The sequence below is a fragment of the Gavialis gangeticus genome, unplaced genomic scaffold (assembly GCF_001723915.1).
Source record: "Gavialis gangeticus isolate Ggan-Ray unplaced genomic scaffold, GavGan_comp1, whole genome shotgun sequence".
NCBI classification, from domain to species: domain Eukaryota; kingdom Metazoa; phylum Chordata; order Crocodylia; family Gavialidae; genus Gavialis; species Gavialis gangeticus.
This window is the reverse complement of record NW_017729033.1, coordinates 52,212,151-52,220,181: the sequence shown is the minus strand read 5'-3', so window position 1 is coordinate 52,220,181 and position 8,031 is coordinate 52,212,151.

Here is an 8,031-nt window from a genome sequence, read left to right as displayed (position 1 = left end):
ATGAATATGGGCCAGCAGTGTGGGGATGCAGTCAGAAAGACCAACCACACCTTGTCATGCATCCACAGATGCATCTCAAGCAGGTCCAAGGAGGTGATACTCCCTATCTATGTGGCACTAGTCAGGCCACAGCTGGAGTAGTGTGTCCAGTTCTGGGCACCACACTTCAAGAGGGATGTGGACAACACGGAGAGGGTCCAGAGGAGGGCCACTCATATGATCAGGGGCCAGCAGGACAGGCCCTACAAAGAGAGGCTACAGAACCTGAACCTATTCAGCCTCCACAAGAGAAGGCTGAGGGGGGATCTAGTAGTCTGTTACAAACTAGTCGGAGGGGGGGGATCAGCAGGAATTGGGGGAGTCCCTGTTCCCCCAAGCACTACCAGGAGTGATTAGAAATAAGTTGCAAGCTGGCAGAGGGTAGACTTAGGCTAGATATCAGGAGGCGCTACTTCACTGTCAGGGTGGCTAGGATCTAGAACCAACTTCCAAAAGAAGTGGTGCTGGCTCCTACCCTGCGATTCTTTAAGACAAGGCTAGATGAACACCTTGCTGGGGTTTTTTGACCCCAGTACTCTTTCCTGCCTTGGCAGGGGGTCGGACTCAATGATCTGCTCAGGTCTCTTCTGACCATACAAACTATGAAACTATGAAACTGAGAGGTGATCTTGTGGCCACCTACAAATTCATTGCGGGGAGCAGCAAGGAATAAAAGATGCTCTGTTTACCAGGGCACCCCTTCGAGTAATTAGGAACAATGGCCACAAACTGACAGAGAGCAGGTTCAGGTTGGACATCAGGAAGAACTTCTTTATGGTAAGGGTTTCCAAAATCTGGAATGGGCCTCCAAGGGAGGTGGTGCTCTGTCTTACTTTGGAGGTCTTTAAGAGGATGCTAGATAAGCACCTGGGTGGGGTCATCTGACCCCAGCGTTCTTTCCTGCCCAGGACAGGGGATCGGAGTGGATGATCTGCTAAGATGCCTTCCAACCATAACATCTATGAATCTATGAGCCAGGCTTATTTAGTCTTGAGAAGAGAAGACTGAGGGGGGATTTAATAGCAACTTTCAACTACATGAAGGGTGGTCCAAAAAGATGGAGGCAGACTGATCTCAGTGATGGCAGATGACAGAACAAAGAGCAAAGATAGCAAGTTACAGCTAGGGAAGTTTAGGATGGATATTAGGAAGAACATTTTCACCAAGACGGTAGTAAAATACTGTACCAGGTTACCCAGAGAGGTTGTCAAATCTTCATCCCTGGAGTTTTTTAAGACCCAGGTTAACAAAGCATTGATTGGGATAATATAGTTGGGGATGGTCCTGCTTTCAGCAGGGAGTTAGAATAGAGGACCTCCCGAGATCCTTTCCAACCCTAAATTTCTATGGTTCTATGATTCTACGTCTCATAGTAGGCTTAAGCCCAGAACTGTCTCGCAGTTTGTTTAAGAGTTCATAGGTAGCGCATGCCCTTGCATTGTGTTGCATGCTGCTTTTTTCTATGGGTGGTTTTTTATTTATTTCTCACATTTTTTCAGACTTTTCAAACATTTTTAAATATCTACACTCTATAAGCTTCTTTCAAAGTATATACAGTGAGCACGTCTACATGTGTGCATTTACTGAGCGGTAACCAAATTTACTTCCCAACACGGGCATGTGCTTACATGTGCATGCCCATACTGCACAGTAAATGTGGTGACTTATGCTGACTTGAGCATAAATTTGATACCTGAATCATGCAGATATGAAATTTATACCTGATTAGTTACTGTGCAGTAATGCACATGTAGACTTCTTACTGCACAGTAACACTGTGTATGTGGACTGACTTTGGACTAAGTTTAGTCCCAAGTCAGTCCACACACAGCGTTAATGTGTTTTAATGCCCGCATGTGTAGATGCCAGCCTATTCTCACTTACTGCACAGTAATTTACTATGCAGTAAATTTAAGACAGAGTAAATGCATGTGTAGACACACCCAATATGTGGATATACAGTAAGTGCAAATACCATAAATGTTCTTAGACCAGCTACTCCTCAGTGCATTAGTATATAGGTGGAACTATATTACACCTAGAAACTGTGTAAAACCTTGTTGCTGCATTTACCATTAATCAGAAAAGCTTTATTTTTCTAATAAACTAGCTGGTAGAAGTAATATTTCCTTTTAATCAATAGGAATTCTGAGCCAAACACCCTTGTAGTGATGTTAAATTTTGGCTATGACAGAATCCTTCAGCTCTGCCAATTCCAGCTAATTATATTGTATAAGAACCAGTGTTGAAGAACTGGGCCCTTAGGGGTGATTAGAACTGTATGATGGAATTCTTACTGGGTAATGTGCTTCTGCATCCTTCACTATCATCTTTTTTTCTCAGAAGAAACTAAAAAGCCACAATTTTGCCTGTACATTAATCATGTTGGAAAAAGTCATTCAGTACACTTCTGTAGAAGGCTAGATACACATGCTGTTTTGCTTCTCCAACTGACAATTGCTGTAGTACTTTTCCTTGCATGCAAGGAAGTGTGATCTAACAGCTGTTTTCCTTTTCACCCTGCTGTACCTTGGAAACTGATGGGGAAGAAAGAGACCGGTACTGTAAAAGTCCCTTGCAATATTGTGAAGGGGTGGAGAAGGATATTTCATTCTTAAATAGTTAACCAATCTCTCCAGGTTCACTCACAATCTGCTTTAGCACACTAGGAATAATTTGGGTTAAGCAAAGATTATTTACTCCTGTTATGTGTAGATAATACATAAAACACACAATTGGCTTATCTCCATATATTGAATTTTATGCAAAGTCAAATTCTCTTAATCATCACTCTATTTTGGTAGTATCTTGGAGACTCAGCCTCAGTGAGAACCCTATTAAGTATGTACAGATATTCAGGCAGGGGAGGGGGGTTAGGGGAAGTTAGATGAAGTTAAAAATGACTTCACAATATAAGATATCAAGATTGGGGGGCAAGCAGAGTCCATGGAGAATTGGAAGGTATTCAGGGCTAGCAGGATCCTTGGGGGGAATCAGGGGATCAGAGAGGAAGATGGGTTCTTCGGGGAATAAGGAGGGGCAAGCAGAGCCTGAAGTGGCAGGGATTGGAGGAATTGTGGGGGACAGGGGATTGCTGGATTCTGGAAGAGTTTGATGGGCTCTCAGCCTTGAATAGTCCCCCAGCCTAGGGACTATTTTTAGATCTTTGGCCACCCCTCAATCCCAAACAACTCCCCCAGTTAACCCATGCCCCCCAGATCCCATCCACTCCTCCCCCCCACCCAACTTAGTTTGATCAGTTCTCAGCACTGACAAATGCTAGTAAAACTGGCACTAAGAACAGCTTTCAGGATAAGGATTTTGGCTAACTTGTGGGGACTGGCTGGACTGTAGTTGGGGTTGTCCATCAGGGGAGGGGCTAGGGACAATACAGCTAAAATTAGACTGGTGGCAGGGGGTCGGGCAGGAAAAGCATAGCCCAGCAGCTAGATCCAGTACCTGGGCTCTTTTAGCCCCAGGGCTGTGCTGGAAACTGTATAGAAGTTCAGTTAAATTATTCTCACCACATACAACCTAAATTAGACTACATCTGAGGTAGGGTTAACTTAGACCAGATTGGGTATTTTTTGGCCAATCTAAGTTAATTTTAGGTTGATTTTTAGGTTGATTTTTAGATCAAACTAAGTGTGAACTGTACAAAAGTTCAGGGAGTAACCTTTTCAGGAATTTCAGGTAGACAGCGGTGGAGTGGAGGGCTATCTTAAGATAAAGTGAACAGATAAAATGTGAACATGTGTTTAACCCTGTTTATTTTCAGGGTAATTCATCACTGGATTGGGTAAAGTTACATGAGTTTGAGTGCTTGCTTCATGCGTCTGCTACTTTTATACCTCAATGTATTGCTGAATACTTTAGCCCAAGGAAGCCAATGGATCTACACAAATTTATTGGGGATGTGCAAACCAGGCCCTATTCAATTTGGATTCGGATTTGGCCTGAATCAGGGACAGTGATTCAACTTGTTGATTCAGATGACTGTCCCTGATTCAATTCGGCCAAATCCAAATTTGAAGATTTGATGCTGATTCAGACATAAACATGGCTTTAAACATTTTTCTACATACCTTGAGGTACTAGTGCAGCTCAGTGATCAGCCACGGGGGGACCCTGGGTGCCTCCCTGTCCAGGCCCAGGAGGCATCAGTTGCCAAGCGGAGGTGGGAGAGAGGGGAGCATGGGCAATTCTGGTCCACTTCTGCATCTGCCGGGGAGCACACTGTGGAGCCCACTGTGCTTCTGTGGGATGCTCCATGCACCCCAGCACTGCAGCATTCACGAGCCACCTGCTACTTTAAGGTATGTTAAAAAAACATGTAAAGCTGTGTCCATGTCTGAATTGCCAAATCTTTCCGAAACTCTCTGAATTGATTCAGAGGGTTCCAATTTGATTCAGAGAGATTAAAGGGTCCTTTGATTTGATTTGGATTTGGAGATTTGTCCACCAAATCAGGCCAAATCTCCACCGAATCAAATCAGGAACCAAAGCTTCGCACAGCCCTAAAATGTATGCAATCCTAAAGCAAACTTAAGATGGTTTATAGAAATCATGCATGTTTTTTAATATGGATTGTCTGTAAACTTCTACAGGGGAGGGAAACATGCAGGTAGTATCTCCCCAACAAAACCTGATGTCCTATACAAAACCTATACAAGTGGGTTTTGTGCCAAATTAACTCTAAAAGATCAGAGGAAATGGTATCCCTACTTTAGGCTAGAGAATGCAAATTAATTTCTGAAATATAATTATAGCTTCTGGCCTCTTACTTTCTTTAACGTAAGTAGTTTGCCCAGTTGGTCTAAGTAGTTCCAAGCTTGCTGCAACTCTTCCTTGTTGTCTTCAGACATTATGGTGATTGATATAATACAAAAGGCTAAATAGATTAGAGAGAGAAATCCTCTTCTTCAGCAGTTTTCTATAGTTTGGGAACATGCTTTCTCATTCAGAGAATCAAGGAAGGCCCTAGCTCATTGATATGTGTAGCCTTTAGGTTTTTGTTTACTTTTTGTTTTGTTTTTTGTTTTAATTCTTAGTGTAATAAATTAGGTGTTTTCAGGGATCTTTTCTAAATGTATTCACATCGTTCCAGCCTCTCTGACTTCTGTGAAGCTGAAAAGGAACACTGAAAATCTGAAAACTAAAAGAACCAGAAAGGTTGGAACTGGCAAGTGAACTAACCAGAAATCTACTTACTTTACCAGTATGTCAGTTTACATTTGGCACTAGATTAGATTTAATCCAAACCAAATATTAAGCTAAAAGTCATTGCCCCAGAGCCACAGCCATATTAAGCTGTATATATTAAGTACATTCTGTACTTAGCCACAGTCTAACACAACAACTAAGTACAGATATTCAAGGAAGTTAGGGGGGAGGTTGGATCACATTAAAAATGCCCACACAATCTAACTTAGTTCACCCCAGTGTGGGCTTTACACTTAGCTTAACCCAACAAGGTATCCAAGTGCAAACTGTACAGAAGTTCAAGGGGTAACTTTCCTGTCCAGCTTTCGGAAAATGCTGCAACAAGTGTGAAAGACTGAACCATTTTGCTAGTGTGTAGAGAAGAGGACTGAAGGCACAGAAAGGAACAGTGAGGTGAATTGCAGCATTGCAAACTGCAATGAAAAGGGCACATGTGAGCTGGATACCCTTGTGAGAGAAGGTACATCTTACTTTGAGGAAAACCGTTTCACCTTGGAAGGAGAAAAATGACAGAAATGGAAGGAAAGGAAACAAGACCTAGAAATCCATGGTTTGACCCTCCCTTTAACCACCACCTATGGCATCTGCCAGAGAGTCTACTTTTAGGATCAGCTTTCTTAGCCATCAGTGGACTTATGTACAACCCTTTACTTAACCCATGGAAGTGATCATCCTCAACTCTGAGGGGTCACTGTTGCCACTGATGAGCTGGATATAATGGTAAAAAATGATAATGAGAAAAAATTAGTTGGTGATTCTGCCAGGAAAATGTGTACCTATATTAGGGCTAAAGATCTGTAAGCTATTTAGTCTTAAACAGAGAATATATACAGTAGAAGGGCACAGTAAAATTGAAGATAAGTTACAAGATGTATGTGAGAGGTTTGAAAAGCTGAACAAAGAATAAAAGGTTGAGCTGTCTGAATGCTATGCTACAAAAATACATGCTCCCAGAAAAGTTTCATTAGCTCTAAGATAAAGCCTGAAAGAAGAATTATGGGGGTGTTTTTACACATGATCTGGAGGTGGGTGGGGTAGGGCACTTTAATTAGAGCGGCCCCAGAAACTGATCTAATTAAAGTGCCCACAGCATCTCATGTATCAGCACCCCCCACACTTCATGTTGGTGCTAGGGGCACTTTAACAAAAGCTCATCAAATGAGATGTAATTACAGTGCCTCCAGTGCCATTTTGAAGTCCAGGAATGCTGATACATGAGACGCAGAGGCTGCTGGAGTGCTCCAATGCACTGTAATTTCCAGAGCAGCTTCCCCACATGTGTGCAGGCATCCAGAGAAACTAATTGCATAGGATATTATTGAGAAAGTAGAGTAACCAACAGAGTGTGTTCATTCTTTGGTAATAGTAAAAAAAGGTGAAATACTTTGCCTTTGCTTAGACCCAAAAGAACAACTTAATAAATATATAAAAAGTGAACATTTTCCCAGATATCTTTGGAAAGATGGAACAAGCAATATATTTCTCCTCATTAGATGCATCAGCTTGGTTTTTGCAGGTTACATTAGAAAAAAAATAGCAGACATTTGTGCACATTGTACAGAAGGTATAATATAGAAGGCACTGCTGTATAAATAAGGTACTGCTTTTACAGATTGCCTTTTGGGTTATGTTCATTACCAGAAGTGTTTCATAAATATATAAAACAAATATTTTATGGTATAGGTGGCAAAGTATATATAGATTATATTTGAATAATTCCTCCTCCCACAGTTAAGGAAGAAGTGCAAATGTTTCTTGGAAGGGTAAATTTTGTGGGGAGGTGTGAATCTAATCAGATGCAAAAATGAAGCAATCTAAGAGATTTAATGGATATGGGAAACAAATCTGAAAGCAGAATTTAAGATAGTTACTAGAAAAGACTCCAGTGCCTTGATTCAATAACAGAAAACTCCAGACAAAATGTCTGCAGATGCCTCTTCTTAGAGCAATACTGCTGTATAATTATGGAGAACATTGGAGACCCATAGCATATGCTTCTAGGACTTTAACTAAAACCAGAGCTGTCCCTTCAGGGGGACAAATCAGGGCCACCATCCCAGGCTCCACACTTTGGGGGGCCCCACGGACAGTGCCATTCAGGTCCTGGAAACAACACCATAGGCATGTGCCAAGGGTACCGCTACTCCACGTGGCTGCCACGCACCACCCCCTCCCTCTCCCTGCTCCGGCTGCTCACCCCAACCCCCGCTGACCCCCCCCCACAAGCTGTTATGCCCTGGACCTTGCACACCCCTATGGCCAGCTCTGATATTCAGTTTTAGTCAGAATGCGCTAATTGAAAAAGAATCTTTAGCTCTGGTCCATGGTGTAAAAAGTTCTATTTTTCTGTATGAGAGATGAGTATTAACTGAAACTGATCACTAGCCACTAGCTGTGGCCTGTCCTGTGTCGCGTAGAGGGGGAGCATCACCTCCTTGGCCCTACTTGAGATGCACCTGTGGATGCACAACAAGGTCCGGTTAGCCCTGCCAACCTTTACCTCGCATTTCAGCCCATGTTCATCTTAGAGTCAACAATGACTCCAAGATCCCTTTCTGCCTCCGTGCTCTCAAGAAGGGAGTTTCACATCTTATAAGTGTGCTGCTGGTTACTACTGCCCAAGTGCAGCATTCTGCACTTGTCACTATTGAAACACATCCTCTTTTTGTTAGCCCACCCCTACAACCTATCCAGGTCTTGCTGCAGTCTTTCCCTCCCTACTAGCGTGCTCACCTCACCCCAAATTTTGGTATCATCAGCAAATTTAAA